This window comes from Haplochromis burtoni, unplaced genomic scaffold (genome assembly GCF_018398535.1).
Source record: "Haplochromis burtoni strain Fernald_Lab_line unplaced genomic scaffold, NCSU_Asbu1 Contig_226, whole genome shotgun sequence".
NCBI lineage: Eukaryota > Metazoa > Chordata > Actinopteri > Cichliformes > Cichlidae > Haplochromis > Haplochromis burtoni.
The window spans coordinates 477,862-492,424 of NW_024582587.1; positions in this window are offsets into that span (position 1 = coordinate 477,862).

Consider the following 14,563-nt stretch of genomic DNA (forward strand, 5'->3'; position numbering starts at 1 on the left):
ATCTATCTATCTATCTATCTATCTATCTATCTATCTATCTATCTATCTATCTATCTATCTATCTATCTATCTATCTATCTATCTATCTATCTATCTATATATAGTTTTCAGTTTTAGAATTTTCTCCTGCTTAACCTTTGTTAGGATGGGTGAGACTCTCCAACCTGAAAGGCCAAACATGCATACCCACACAAATGGATCAAAATTCTCTTGGCCAGATGCACACACACTGTACACACAAATATCCTGCAACCTTGGTTTTGAGCACTCATCATTATTTATTACGTCTCAGGGGCGGGCGGTTTGCCTAACAACTAGACCTTGGAAACCCTCCCCAGTAAATTTTGAAGTCATGTTGCTTTTCAATCCTCAGGGTCAACTCAGTGCTACAAATGCTTCACTGGCCAAAGACTCTAAAGTTTTCCCCTTCTTAATATGTAATCATTGAAATTCATAATGAGCTGTTCCACTCCACTGAATGTTGTATTATACAAGAAAACAGAAGGACTGCAGAGCTAATCTGTCTAAGATGCAGGTGCAAAATGAGAAATTGGCAATAACTAAGCAGAAAAAACCCACCCCCACATGAAATAACTATTTGAGGCACTCTGTTCTTTGCTTTTAATGTTGTGGATTTAAGGACTTATAGTTATTCAAAAGATGCTGCAACAACCAGTAAATGTCGTGTAGCACCTTCATTGTAATAGATCTTGATTTAATGCTTGCTGAGCTCTCAGGTTTGGACCATCAGCAGGACTCACCACACCAGATTTTTTGCTAATGGCCCAAGACTAAAAGCTCAGCAGTAAAATGAGATGTATTACACTGCAGCTGTCAGACTGTGATTGTAATTTTATTTATTCATTTTTTAGCTGGCAATCTTATCGGAGAACATGTACTTAGAGATGATGTCTTAGGTATGGAACAGTGAATCCGAAGCTACCGGACCGCCTTTCTTGTTTTAATGCTTTACTGTCATGTGAAGTGGGGTTTTATTAAGACAACTAATGCTCTCTAATTAAAAGTGGATAAGAGTCAGTACTTGTCTGATAAATGGGATCGTCTAGCTTTGTATCTAGCTTTTAATTAAAGCTACAGTGTGTAACTGTGTCGTGTTGTGCTGGTCACTTGATATGAATGCCAAGTGATCAGCATACACAACTACTTGGGCACTGCTGGTTCTCACCACTCTGTTATAGCTTCTTTTCTTGGCTTTATCAGCCAACAAAAAGTTAAAGGTAAGGAGCCACACTTCAGGAGTCTAAGTTTAACCCTATTAAACGATTGCACAGGTGCTATAAAGTTTTGTACACTGGGGTTGTTCTGGATCATATTTGACCCGAATCTCCTGAGTTGGATTAGATCTGTGAATCTGTGAAACTATACATGTCCTTTCTATGCATTTTTGTTATGGCGTGTGTTGACAGAGTGTAAGGCAGTCCTTGACACTACCACAAGAACTGTGTTCCCATCACATTTGCCCAGGTTGCCACAATTAACTGCTGGCCTTTAAATGTTATGGGGGTATCTCAAAACAGAGGTTGCTCAGAGAGTGACTTGAAACAGTGTGCTTTGATAGAGATATGATCTTTAATAAGACACCACATTGGTGGAGTGGTTGGAGCACTGTCACCTCACAGCAACGAGGTTCATGTTTCCAAGTTTGAATGTTGAATATTGAGTTTCAACAGGTACTCCCAGGGAGAGTACTCGATATTTTCTGGGTATTCTGGGATTTCTCCAACAGTCAGCAACAACAAAATAATATGAAAATGAGCAAGTTAGACTCCATTAATCCAGAGCTAGATGAAAACACAGAAATCAAAAAGGGGGGATGGGGTCATAAGATAAGACACAATTTCAGTGAGTGTGGAAAACATATACACAAGGCTTCCTGCCACAGCTTTGAATACGCCGCCTAGTTAAATACACAGCTGCTCTCTGATACATTTATTAATCTTCCAATATTAATGTCAAATAGGCTTTTTTATACATTCTAAATTGAAATTTAATTCAAAATTCAGTATAAACACAGTACTTGCTTCATGCCTTAGTATGTAACAGTGAGGCTTCCAGAAGAGTTTGTTCTCAGTGCCTTGTTTGGCAAACAGGCTGAGGGTAGATAGGTTTTTTAGGCAGCTTCTGAAAAAGTCATGAAATTGTATTTATTCATGAAAACAATGGAAAGCTTAACTCTCTCATCATTCACTTAGAGACTACAGCTTAAAATCCCACAGGGAAGCATCATTTTTCACACTTTCTTTGGTATTACTTTTTCACTTTATTATGCTTTTGCTTGCTGTTTGTTTAGATTTAGACACCAGAGTACTTGGTTAGGTTTTCCAGTTTGCTTGGGTGATGCATCCCCTCAGAGGTGTCTCAGAAAATATGCGGTGCAGGCAAAAAACCAGCTCAAACTAAAGTACATTTGTTTCGATGTCAAGCTGACTGTCAGAAACAAAGGGACAGTTTGTGCCCAAATACACAAGCCATTAGATCTCATTTTATGACTGCTGTGTGTTTTTGTCATTGTACCTGGCTGACTCACGAGATGGTCTGATACTAGACACTAAGTACACAGTAAAGCGACGGGTACTTCAAAAGTGTTTTTCTACTCTTGAGCTCTCAAAGCACTTTCACTACAAGCCCTGTTGACCCAGTCACACAAACTCACAATCATACAATTGCTTTTTTCTATACCGGAGTGCCTTGTCCAATATTCACACAAACCAATGGATGCATCAGGATAACTCAGGATTCAGTATATTGCCCTTCTGAGTCACAGTAATAACAGCTAATGTGAAAAAGTGATGCTTTTGTTGCTTGTTGTGTTATATGAATGTGTAAATTGTGTAAAAAAAATGTTATATCAGTCCTAGTCAAAAGCCTGAGTTTTAAAAGTGACAAAGGAATAATTAAACATTAGTTTAGCCTTCCCGAATTTCTCAAATGTTGCGCAGCTCACAGTTATTCTTAACACCACGAGCCTAAGTTATGTATACTTGTGTTCAAACGTTCAGTTCTGTTGTGTAACTTATAGTGGACCTGCCGTTTGGATTAAATTCAGTGCACCTGGAGTGGAACAGTGTAAACTCTCAGTGTGTGGTTTCTGATGATAGCCAGGAGGGAGATAAATCAAGGCAAAGATGGTAGCCAAGCAGGACGGGGGTTCAGAAAGCTCTTGGAATATAAACGATTTGTGCTTTATCTGCATGTGTGTTCTGAGCAGGAGATCAGAATTCCTCTGGCTAGTCCCTGTCAGTAACGTTTGTCACTCTCTGTTCCATGCAGATAAGTGCCGGTTGCCCTCTCTCTCACCCACCACCAGTTTTGCCTGTGGTGTTGCTTAATTGTCAGCAGCACAAGACCAAAGTTTTGTCCAGGCATAAACAGCTGTACTTAAACGAATCAATGCCTACCTTGGAGATGGGTCTTATAAGCAGAAAAGAGCCCCCTTTCTACCTCCGTCCTTCTTCCTTTACCCTTTAGGTCCACCATCCCAGGACTGGCAGACGTGTGATTTACACCCCCGCTGCTGGACCAACGGAACTGGACAGTCAGATGCCTCTTGTCAGGACACCCTCTCAACCGTTGCTTCAGTCTTATTTATGAGGCTAGCAGTGTTCAGCTCCATGGCTGATCATTTTTCCATGCAGGATGAGCTTGCCTCTGGATGCTGATGCTGGACGTACTGGGGGGAGGACACGGGGTGGGCTAAGTTCTCGGGCTTAATGCCAAGCACAAAGGAAATGGCTGGGTGTGTGTAGGGTGCTGTTTTTGCGAGACTCATCATTTAATTATATGCAGCTTATTGATCAGAGCAAAGCCTAATGATAATTTTTTTTATTTCATTTTCTCACTATCTCTCTCTGAAGTTGGATTAGAATAATTACCTGAGCCTGTCATGCATTTTTCATTCAGCATGCCTGATAAGCTCCTCCACGCTGCTGCAGTCCTTAAATCCACACTCAAAAAATCACTGTCTAACACTTCTCTGTTGCAAGAAGGAAAATCACTACTCCACCTGATGTGACGGGCATTCAGTTTGACTGAAGGATCACATGTTCCTGCCTTTCACTTCCTGTTTAGTCCAGTCTGTTTTGCTTTGCTCTGCCCCACTCTACTGCAGCTTTGGTAATGAGAACTTGAGGTCACCTAGGCCTGGTGTCATTATTCAGTGACTGACAGACTGACAAGCCCTCTTGTCTTAGCTCAGTCGGCTGCAGGTGACCCCAAATAGCTGGACCATGATGGATGGCAGCTGACAGAGGGCTGACAGCAACTGGAGGGAGAAACTGCGCTGACTCGGGAACTCTGCGGCTACCACTGCCAGCGGCTAAACATTTTGGAGGTCACTGCAGGAGTTTGGATTTGTGTAAGCACGAATCTCTGTCAGTTGGTTAAGCCGGCTGTGGCCATTGCCTTGAGATGATAAACAGGAGAGGAGTGTGAGTAGATAGTCAGTGGCTTGACTCAGGGAAGTTGCATATGGGGAAAGCAATGGGAGAAATGGCACTGTATGATCCCTCAGCAGCTCATGAGCTCATGATTAAATGCAGAGAAGACTTGACTAATGCTTAAGAAAATCAGCAATGTGTGGCATCACTTGAATACATGCACTTTTCTCAGGTGGCTAAATGAAAGAAATGCTTTTCTGCCTGTTTCACAGAGTGGGTCTTCTACTTAAACGGGCACAGTGGATCAGGTTTCAGGCCTTTGCAAGTAACGGTCAGTTGTGTTTCTGTGAGTGACTTCCAGATAACATCAAGAACTCTGTGTGTATGCATGTGCATCCACTCTAAAGCTGGGACCATGAAAGCATCCATCAGTTGAAAGGACAAAAGGCTCGTGCTGTGTGCACTCCATCAGCCAGACCACCACACCTCTCCCACACATGGGCGTGGCTAACTCTTCAGAACAGGCCTGAGTAACAAGGTGCTAGATTTGAATAATTGATGTTTTGTTTAAACTACTAGTAAAGTCTGTATCTCTCCACCCAGTATAACCAAACTGCGTATACTGACAAAGCTAGGCAGCACGATTACGGTAGTATTTTAAAAACTTAATCTAAATGCCTTCTGCGACGAGGGTATTTTTACTCACAACTCATTTCATCAATAATTTCGTCACAGATATTTTGATGTTTACTTTTCAAGGCATTTTAGGACCCTAATAGCACAAATAGCACCAATATAGCAGCCTGAAAATAGATAGCATATCAGCAGACATCAAGCCAATTTCGACAGCATTAAAGAGGAAATAAAGTGCCGCCAGTCTTGAAATAAAGAGTGCACCGTGCTGCAGGAATTTACTCCAACTGATCACTTCATCAGACACACTCACTGATTAATTCTCTCTGCTTGAAAGCAGGGATTCATCAGTGGATGGAGTCTGTGCTTGGGATGAAAACCTGCAGCCTTTTGGCTCTTTTCAATACATAGTTGGCCTTCACTGGTCTAATAGATGAATCTGAAGAAGTGAATTTCATTACCAGTTTTGGGGTTCTTTCCAGCCCTGTACATATAAAGGTGGCAGTGATTGATTTTGGAATAGTTCCCATTTATAGCTTGGTTGGATAGATGCTCTCACATATTGCAAATCACCAATATGCTAGCATAATCTATTTAGGCAGATTTTGTCAGCTACTTAAAACTAAAAATGAACGATCCCAAACAGTCATTATATGAGAAACCAAGGTATCACAAAAAAGGCTTATGAATGTTTATTTAATCACGACTTTCTATATTTTGAGTCTCATATTCACCCAAAGGCTACCAATGCCAAGACTTTTATTTGCTATTGTTATTTTTTGGGCCTTTTTGACGTTTTTGGACAGTTTTACATATTCAGCCTATAATAGTTCCTACCTAAATGTACATCAATCAAGCATAACATCATAACTACTGACAGGTGAAGTGGATAACACTTATTATCTCTTCAGCGTAGCACCTGTTATTGGGTGGGATATATTAGGGAGCAAGTGAACAATCTCCCCTCAAAGTTGATGCATTCGAAGGAAGACAACAGGGTCACAGCATCTCCAAAGTACATGTGGGGTGTTCTCATGATTTATCAAAAGTGATCTATTGTAGGAACAGTGATGAACCAGTGATAAGGTCACGGGTAGTCAAGGCTTACTGTGTGAAGGCTGGCCCAAAACAAGTCACAGTAGGTCAAACTGTTTAAAAATTGAATGCTGGTTCTGATACAAAGGTGTCAGTACAAAGCACTTTGCAGTCCAATCCATGGAGGCTACACCTTGCAACCTACAGGACTTAAAGGATCTGCTGTTAACATCTTGATGCCAGATACAACACCACACCTTCAAGGGTCTCGTGGAGTCCGTGCCTCAACAGTGAGGGTCACCAACACAGTATAAGGAAGGTCATAATGTCATGCCTGATTGATGTAAGTATCAACATTACTATCAGCCACACTCTGCACTCTCCACAATACACAAATTCTTGCTATATTTCACAACTTTGGAAAGATTTGGTTGTAGACATTTACCCTTCAGCCTATCTTTCCTGGGCACAGCTTCTCCACTAAGAACTCCAAAAGTTGCCAGTCAGTGCAAGTTATTGTGGTAAAGTTAAATAAACAGCCAGAAGGCTGTCACGTTCCAGTGAAAGCCGAGGGTTAAGCTGCCAAACACCTTCTCATTTCTAAGTGATTTTCACTGTTCTGCTTTTACTTACAGAAAGTTGAAATAGCTTTTTGAATTAGATTACGGTGTAGCTGAAAGGCTTTGATACATCTTTTTAGGAGGTAAAAGGTGGCATTTTAAATAGAAGTATCTGTGTAATGATACACGTCAGTGGTAACAGTAGAAATGTAGGGCAATGCAGAATAAGCAACATGTACAAAGCCTTTTGCAAATGAGCTCTTATTTCTGGCTCTAAGTCTCACTGAGCTTAGAACATTGCACGCTAAGCGCTATCTTGCTCACGCTATATGCAGGCTGGCGAGTCGATCAGGGAGTTTTTCTTGCCTGTGTCATGTTAGCTGACTGCTTGCTTATTTTTCCAGCTTCAGTGCAGAGATAGTATGAGGTAAAGAATTGGGACCACATAACCCCTATTAATCATGGGAAAGTCTGGGCTTCCCCAAGCAGAGAGACAGGATTGTTGTGTGTTTATTTATACATGTCTACATGCATGCATGAAACCATATAATATGTATGGAACCGTGTTGATATTTCTGTACTTGTCAGTTTATGCATGTGCTTGCATCTTTCTTCCACTCCTCATTTGACAATTTCTGCTCCCATATAAAGGATACAATATCTAAAGTCCATTCATCAAAGTCAAAAAACAGGCCTTTATTATACTAGTGTGGTGCATGTAAGTGGTTCTGCAACCATGTTCATATACAGTATGTATGTGTATGTATAGTCCCCTAGTTTTTATGTTTTATGTTCTTTAGCAGAGGTAGGACAGGCTGATTTCTGGGTATGTGTCCATGTTAACAGTGCTAGAATGGAAGATGAGTGGATGTTTGTGATGTTTCCTGGAGCTGTGAATACACGTCAGCATGTAATAAACTATATGTGTATTAATATAAGATGTGTACTACAAGGATCAGGTGCAGGCTGTTGTCTGCTGTGGCACATTTATGTTTGTCCACCTGTGTGGATTTGCACATTTAAGCTGTGCGCATTTGTGTGCAATCATTTGTGTGGCTTCCATGATATATTCATGTGTGTGTGTGTGTGTGTGTGTTTGGATAGTACCAGACCACATGCTCCAATCATCAGCAACAGATGGGCTGATAAAATGCCAGAGAAGCAGCTATTACCAGCAATAAAACCAGCCGGCTGTTCAGTTAGTAAAGGATTGCCAGGTTTGAACAAACACTCTACTGTGCATCTTAATAAACTACCACTGATCTTATTTCTGAGATGTTTGACCAAAAGAAAACAATAAATCAAGACTAACAAGAATAATATACGTATAAATCCTGATTTGCAAAAAATGTCAATTTTACAAGAACTGCAACATTGTTTGCAACTTGATGAACGGGCTGTGACACAGTATTATTCGAGGTCTTTTGAAACAATTTCACATGGCAGAACATAAAATTGAAAAAAAAAGTTTGTTTTTTGTGACAGTGGAGGTTTGCAGTACATCCTAAGCAAGCACTCAGTCAGATTTACTCAAATCTCTTTGGCTATCGGATCACTGTATGTCATTTTAGTTTGTTGATCTCTCTCCCTCCCTCTTTCTCTCTGTCTAAAAAAAAATCCATCTCACCCCTAGGGGGTGGTATGTCTGTGTTCCTCTGTTAGAGGTCTGAGAGTTTGAGGGTTCTGCAGTGTCTTGTGTATTTCTAGTCCTAGCACTCTTCTGGACAGAAAGCTCTGAGGAATCTATTGGAGCCGCTGTTCCAGTTTCAGGGTTACAGCACCTAATTCCCCTACTACCACTCTGACCACTTAGGACTTTACCTTCCACATCTGTCCCAGTTGTTCCTTCAGTACTTCTTTATTTTACTCATGCTCTTTATTCTTCATGTTCCTATCTGCTGAGATTGCCATAACTATCACAAATGTGATAGTTATCAACCACCACTACATATCTCGCTCACTCCTGTCATAAGCTTAATGTCCTCCACGTATGGGAGGTGGCTGATGGTCAACTCCCATACATGCAGTAGGAGCAGGACAGTGTACCTTGATATATTCCAAACCTGATGATGACTTGTGCGATTGCCTTTGGCCTCCAGTGTTGTGTTACACAGTCCCATTGAGTTCCAAATGAATATTATTAGCACACTATTAGCCTTGTGCAGAGCGAAGCACTCCAGTATTCAAGCATGGAGTCATAGGCATTCTTTGTGTCAATCCAGAGGGTGTAATGGGTGGCTTGCCTTGCTTTAGAGTCCTGGTAGAGGTGGGAAGTAATGAAATACAAATACTTTATTACTGTATTTGTGTAGAATTTTCAAGTATCTGCACTTTAGTTGAGTAGTTTCACCGCAGTTCTTCATACATCAAACCAATTTGCGTCTAAACAGTAGCACATGAAAGGCGATTCTGTTCGTGTATCAATCACCAGGGCATGTTACATAAAAACAGATGAAAGAGGCATAATCGTGCGCCATAATCAGGCATTACATACTAACACAAGTATGTAAAAAGATGGCGCCTGTGTGTTTGGCATGATGTCAACCGCTCTTTTTTATCTGTTTGATTTTATTGTTTTTAGCTAATGTTGTGCAACATGTCAGTTCAATACTGTTGTATGATCGCCAGACTTTATTGAAAATCGGCTCATCCACCAAAGTTTCAGTTTGGTTTGGTAAAGATAGCCAGAGTTTTCTGCCTCCCTACCTGGAAGCAGTACCATTGCGCTGGCATCCCCTACCACTGCCACCAGATATGCGGAAGCGACGCAGGAGACGGGGTACCCGTGGAGTTCGCCTCGTTAAGCTGAGAATCCGGATTTCTTACCTTCCTCACGATCTACTCTCTGTTCGTCAATCTTTTCCACAACTTTTGGTACCATCGCGTGCTCTGGATCCTGTGGATTCCTGGTTGGTTCCCGTTGTCGGCTCTATCGGGAGCAGCCCTGTTAAATCATTCCCTCTTCGGCATCTGCGTTGGAGGGGAATAGACCGATCAAACCTTCGATCGGCGGATCTGGTTGTCACTGCCGCGGAGGTCTCCGAACCAGCTCCCCTCAGGTTGGGTTTAATAAATGCCAGATCGGTGGTGAATAAGACCATCCTGAAGGATTTCTTTTCTTCGCATGCATTGGATTTCCTCTGTTTGACTGAAACCTGGAGTTCACCCAGTGAGTTAAGCGTCTTTTCTGAACTGCTGCCCGCTGGCTGTGCTTATTTTAGCGCTCCGAGAGCTTCTGGTCGTGGCGGGGGGTTAGCTGTTGTTTTTAAAGCACACTTTGAGTTTAAGCAACTATCCTCATGGACACGCCACACCAGCTTTGAACTTTCCCTGTGTGAACTGGGCCACTCGCCTTCATTGCTGTGTGCAATAGTTTATCGGCCTCCTAAATATAACAAGGAGTTTTTATCTGAGTCTTCGGAGTTTCTCGCTGACTGTGCATCCCGGTATGACCAGGTCCTGCTACTCTGTGATTTCAATATACACGTCTGTTGCCCAGGGAAGCCCCTGGCTAAGGAATTCATGGACCTGGTGAACTCTTTTAATCTTGTTCAATCTGTTATATGTGCCACTCAAGAACGTGGTCACACATTGGATTTGGTGTTATTATATGGGTTATCTGTCTGTAACTTACATGTGGAGGATGCTGTATTCTCTGACCATATGCCCATTTTATTTGAGGTTGTTCCTCTTAGTCCTGTTGTTAAACGGGCTGCACCTACGCGATGTTATCGTGCCTTCGGCTCAGATACTGCTGAGCATTTTTCAACACTATTTGAACAACTTGTGTCCAGTCCCTCTGAGTCGTCCTCCGTAGATGGATTACTATCTCATCTGGACTCTGTTTGTAAATCTGCCCTTGATGTTGTTGCACCTCTAAGACTCAGGCAGTGTAAACCCAAGGCCAGTCCTTGGCTAACCGATTTTACTCGAGCCATTAGAAGAGAATGTAGATGTGAAAGACGATGGAAAAAGGACAGACTGTACGTCTCTCTGGAAGCTCTTAAGATGAGCTGTAAAGCTTATCAGAGGGCAGTAAAGATTGCCAAAAACTCCTATTTTTCACAACTTATTGTTGTTAATTCACATAACCCTCGTGTTCCGTATACCATTAATTCTGTACTAAATGCAGAGGATCATGTTCTTTTGCAATCTTCTGAGGTTATGTGTAATAAGTTTCTTAATTTCATTGTGGATAAGGTTGCCAGTTTGATACCCTCCACTTTATCTTCTGTTGGCCCAGCTGTGCATGTTCCCTGTTTAAATTTGCTTATTGCTTTCCAACCAATTGTTCTACCTGAACTAGAGAAGCTTGTGTTAACTGCTAACCCGTGTGGTTCTCCGAATGATGTCGCTCATCCCCGTTTTCTAAAAAAAGTGTTTCCTACTGTTGGACCACATATTCTGAACCTAATTAATACCAGCCTCTTGTCAGGTGAAGTACCAAGCGGGTTTAAGCATGCAGTTATTCACCCCTTACTTAAGAAGCCAGGCTCAGCTATTTCAGTAATGTCAAACTTTAGACCCATCTCTAAACTTCCTTTTCTGAGTAAGATCTTGGAAAAGGTTGTTCACACTCAGCTGATGGATTATCTAAACAACTCTCAAATGTTTGAAGTTTTTCAGTCTGACTTTAAGCTGTTTCATAGCACAGAGACAGCTCTCATAAAGGTTATGAACGATATTCTGGTAGCGACGGACTGTGGTAAACATGTAGTGCTTATGCTACTAGATATGACTGCTGCATTTGACACAGTGGATCACGACCTGCTGATCTCTCGATTACATCTTTATGTGGGCATTTCTGGCTTGTGGATAAAATCATACCTCTCAAACAGGAGCTTCTGTGTTAAGTTGGGCTCCTCATCGTCCTCTGTGGCCCCTCTGCCATGGGGTGTACCACAGGGATCTATTCTTGGGCCATTACTGTTTACATTGTATCTCCTGCCGCTGGGTGCGATCTTTCGTAAACACAAAATTTCATTTCATCTATATGCTGATGACTGCCAGCTTTATTTTCCTTTCAGTCATTCTGATAGCTCCCCAGTTAGACTCCTGCTTGATTGCCTCAGTGATGTTAAGTCATGGATGGCTCAAAACGTTTAAAATTTTAATGAACGTAAAATGGAAGCAATTCTGTTTGGCCCGAATCGTTCCTCTGATATCCCTGATGTTGACCTTGCTGCTCTGACCCCTCACCTGAAGAGCTCGATTACCAATCTTGGGTTAAAAATCGACTCTGCACTTACCTTTGATGGCCACATGAATGGGGTGGTGAAATCGTCATTCTATCAACTCAGGCGTCTGTCGAAGGTTAAACCTTTTCTTTCAAGGCGTGACTTGGAGACTGTTATCCACGCTTTTATAACCTCACACTTGGATTATTGCAACTCCCTTTTAATAGAGGCTGGACTGGGCACTCTGACACGCCTGCAACTAGTACAGAATGCTGCGGCACGGTTTTTATCTGGTAAAAGGAAATTTGAGCACATTACTCTGGTTCTGGCCTCCCTCCACTGGCTTCCAATTGAATTTAGGATTCATTTTAAGGTTCTTTTTTTGTTTTTTAAATCTTTAAATGGTCTGGCACCTGCATATTTGTCTGATTTGCTGAAGCGCTATGTCCCCACTCGTTCACTCCGGTCAGCTGAGCAGCTGTTGCTCTCAGTCCCCAAATTACGGCCGAAACTGAGAGGAGACCGTTCTCTATCGTGGCTCCTAAGCTTTGGAATAATCTTCCTCTTCACATTAGGCGATCGACATCAGGGCTGGTTTTTAAATCCAGATTGAAAACACATTTTTATTCACTGGCTTTTGACTCAGTGGTTGACTGACTTGTATTTACTTATATTTTATTGTTTTCGCTATGTTTATTATTTTATCGTATTTCTTATTCTTATGGTATCTATTATGTTTCTATTCTTCAGCACTTTGGTCAGCCTTGTGTGTTTTTAAAGTGCTATATAAACAAACGATGATGATGATAATGATAAAGTGAGCCAGTATTTGGTTTTGTTTTTTTTGCTACACAGATGTCAGATATCCATAAGCAGTTGCAGTACTTCAGCAACTAGCTACAAAAGAGGAGGGAGCATAAAGGGAGTTATCTTTCTCTTTTACATTTCAGCTAATTTCAAATGCAATGTTTCTATCAGCTCAACAAACATCAGTTTGCCGTGCAGTGTTTTGCTAGCTTAAGGTCCCACTATTGTTCTGAACTCAAAAGAATGAATGCTAACTTCACTTCACTCTTCACAGAGATGGAGAAAGATAAGAAAGACAGGACAGGACAGGAGAAAAAGATGTTATATTTATTGGTAAGGACTCCTCAGCGCCATTTGATAAATTGGAAATATCAAGCATACATGTAAGTCCTCATGTTTTTAAATCAGATATTGGGTCTGTACATGTGACATTATGATTTTTATATATGTTGTGAAACGTGCTGCAAAACTAAGGCAGGACGACTCCTGAAACATCTGCTTACATCTTGCTGAATTCAGCTGTGTGAATCCACAAAGAGCAGTAAACCTCAGAGCAGTAACAGCTGTACAGGTCGGCTGATCACAGCCTGCAAACACAGGAAAAAAAACTGGAGCAAAAATTGAGTTTGTGTCGTGGACTGAAGGATAATATAGATGCCCGTGACGTCCACAAGATAACAAGAAACAAGCCTTATATTACGGTTGATATCATCTAAGGCTAAATGGAAAACTGTAAATGGAAAATTATAACTAAAAAAACATAGAAAAATGAGAGAACATAACAGCAGGATGAGACAGAGGGAAAGATCAATAACCTCAATAAACACAAACCGTAATCAGAACTAAAACACAACCAGGACAAAGGCTCAGGAACCTGAGAAAATGAAAACCTAAACCTAAACAATAAACAAAACTAGGAACAAAGAAACCATAAAACAACCAAACAAAGAGCTCCTAACAATAAACAAAAACAGTCACAGCCCTGGGAACAGACCATGGATCATGACAGTTTACCACAAAATATTTGATTTGGGTTCATAATTTAGACACTGAGCGAGGAGCTTTTCTATCTATCTACTGTAACATCAAAAAATCACAAGAAAAAAGAAAAGCAAAAATACATTGCATGCATCTGTAGGACAATAATACTAATATGAACATAACATACAAATGAAATGTAACAACAGCCTGAAAAAGAGACCTTTTTAATTTAGCTATAAGATAAAGCAAACTGGGTTTGCAGTTCAAGCAGATTCTCATGCAAACTTTCATAAACTGAAAACATAAGGGGTGGGCAATTATTTTTCCCAAGCGGCAAAATGAAAAACTAGTTTTGTTGTGGAGGGCTGCACCAATAAGCTTATAAAGAGATCAAATTAATACTGAACAAAAGCAAATTCAGTCTTTTGGCTATTGCTGTCTGGGGACTCTCTACTTTTTTGAGGAGTAATTGTTATTAACTGACTTTTGTTAAGATGTGCTGTTTTACACAGTCAGAATGTCGACTCACATACTTGGAAATATACAACTAGAGTGCAAAAGAGAAATGTACGAGTCATTTCAACCATCTGTAATAAGCATATGTGGATCACCATCAGCATTACCAGTATGTCTCCAAAATTGTGAGCCATTATTGGCTATTGAAAACAGTAGGCCTTTTGTACTACTTTGTCCTACTTTGCAGTAGAATCTCTGAAATGCTCCTTCATGAGTGGCGCCAGATAATGTGACAGCCAGCGTCATATTGTGGTTTTCCATGATCACAGCCAGTTAATGCCCTCCTTGTCCTCCTTGATGTATTTGAATTCACATGATGAATTTTGAAGCCACTAAAAGACAAACCTTTATCCAGAAACGGTGCCTGTGTATCCATCTGCCATCCCTCCAATACATAAACATTACAACACTGTACACTACCAAGCATCATTTCTTGGGGAGTCATTGCTCCAGCAGA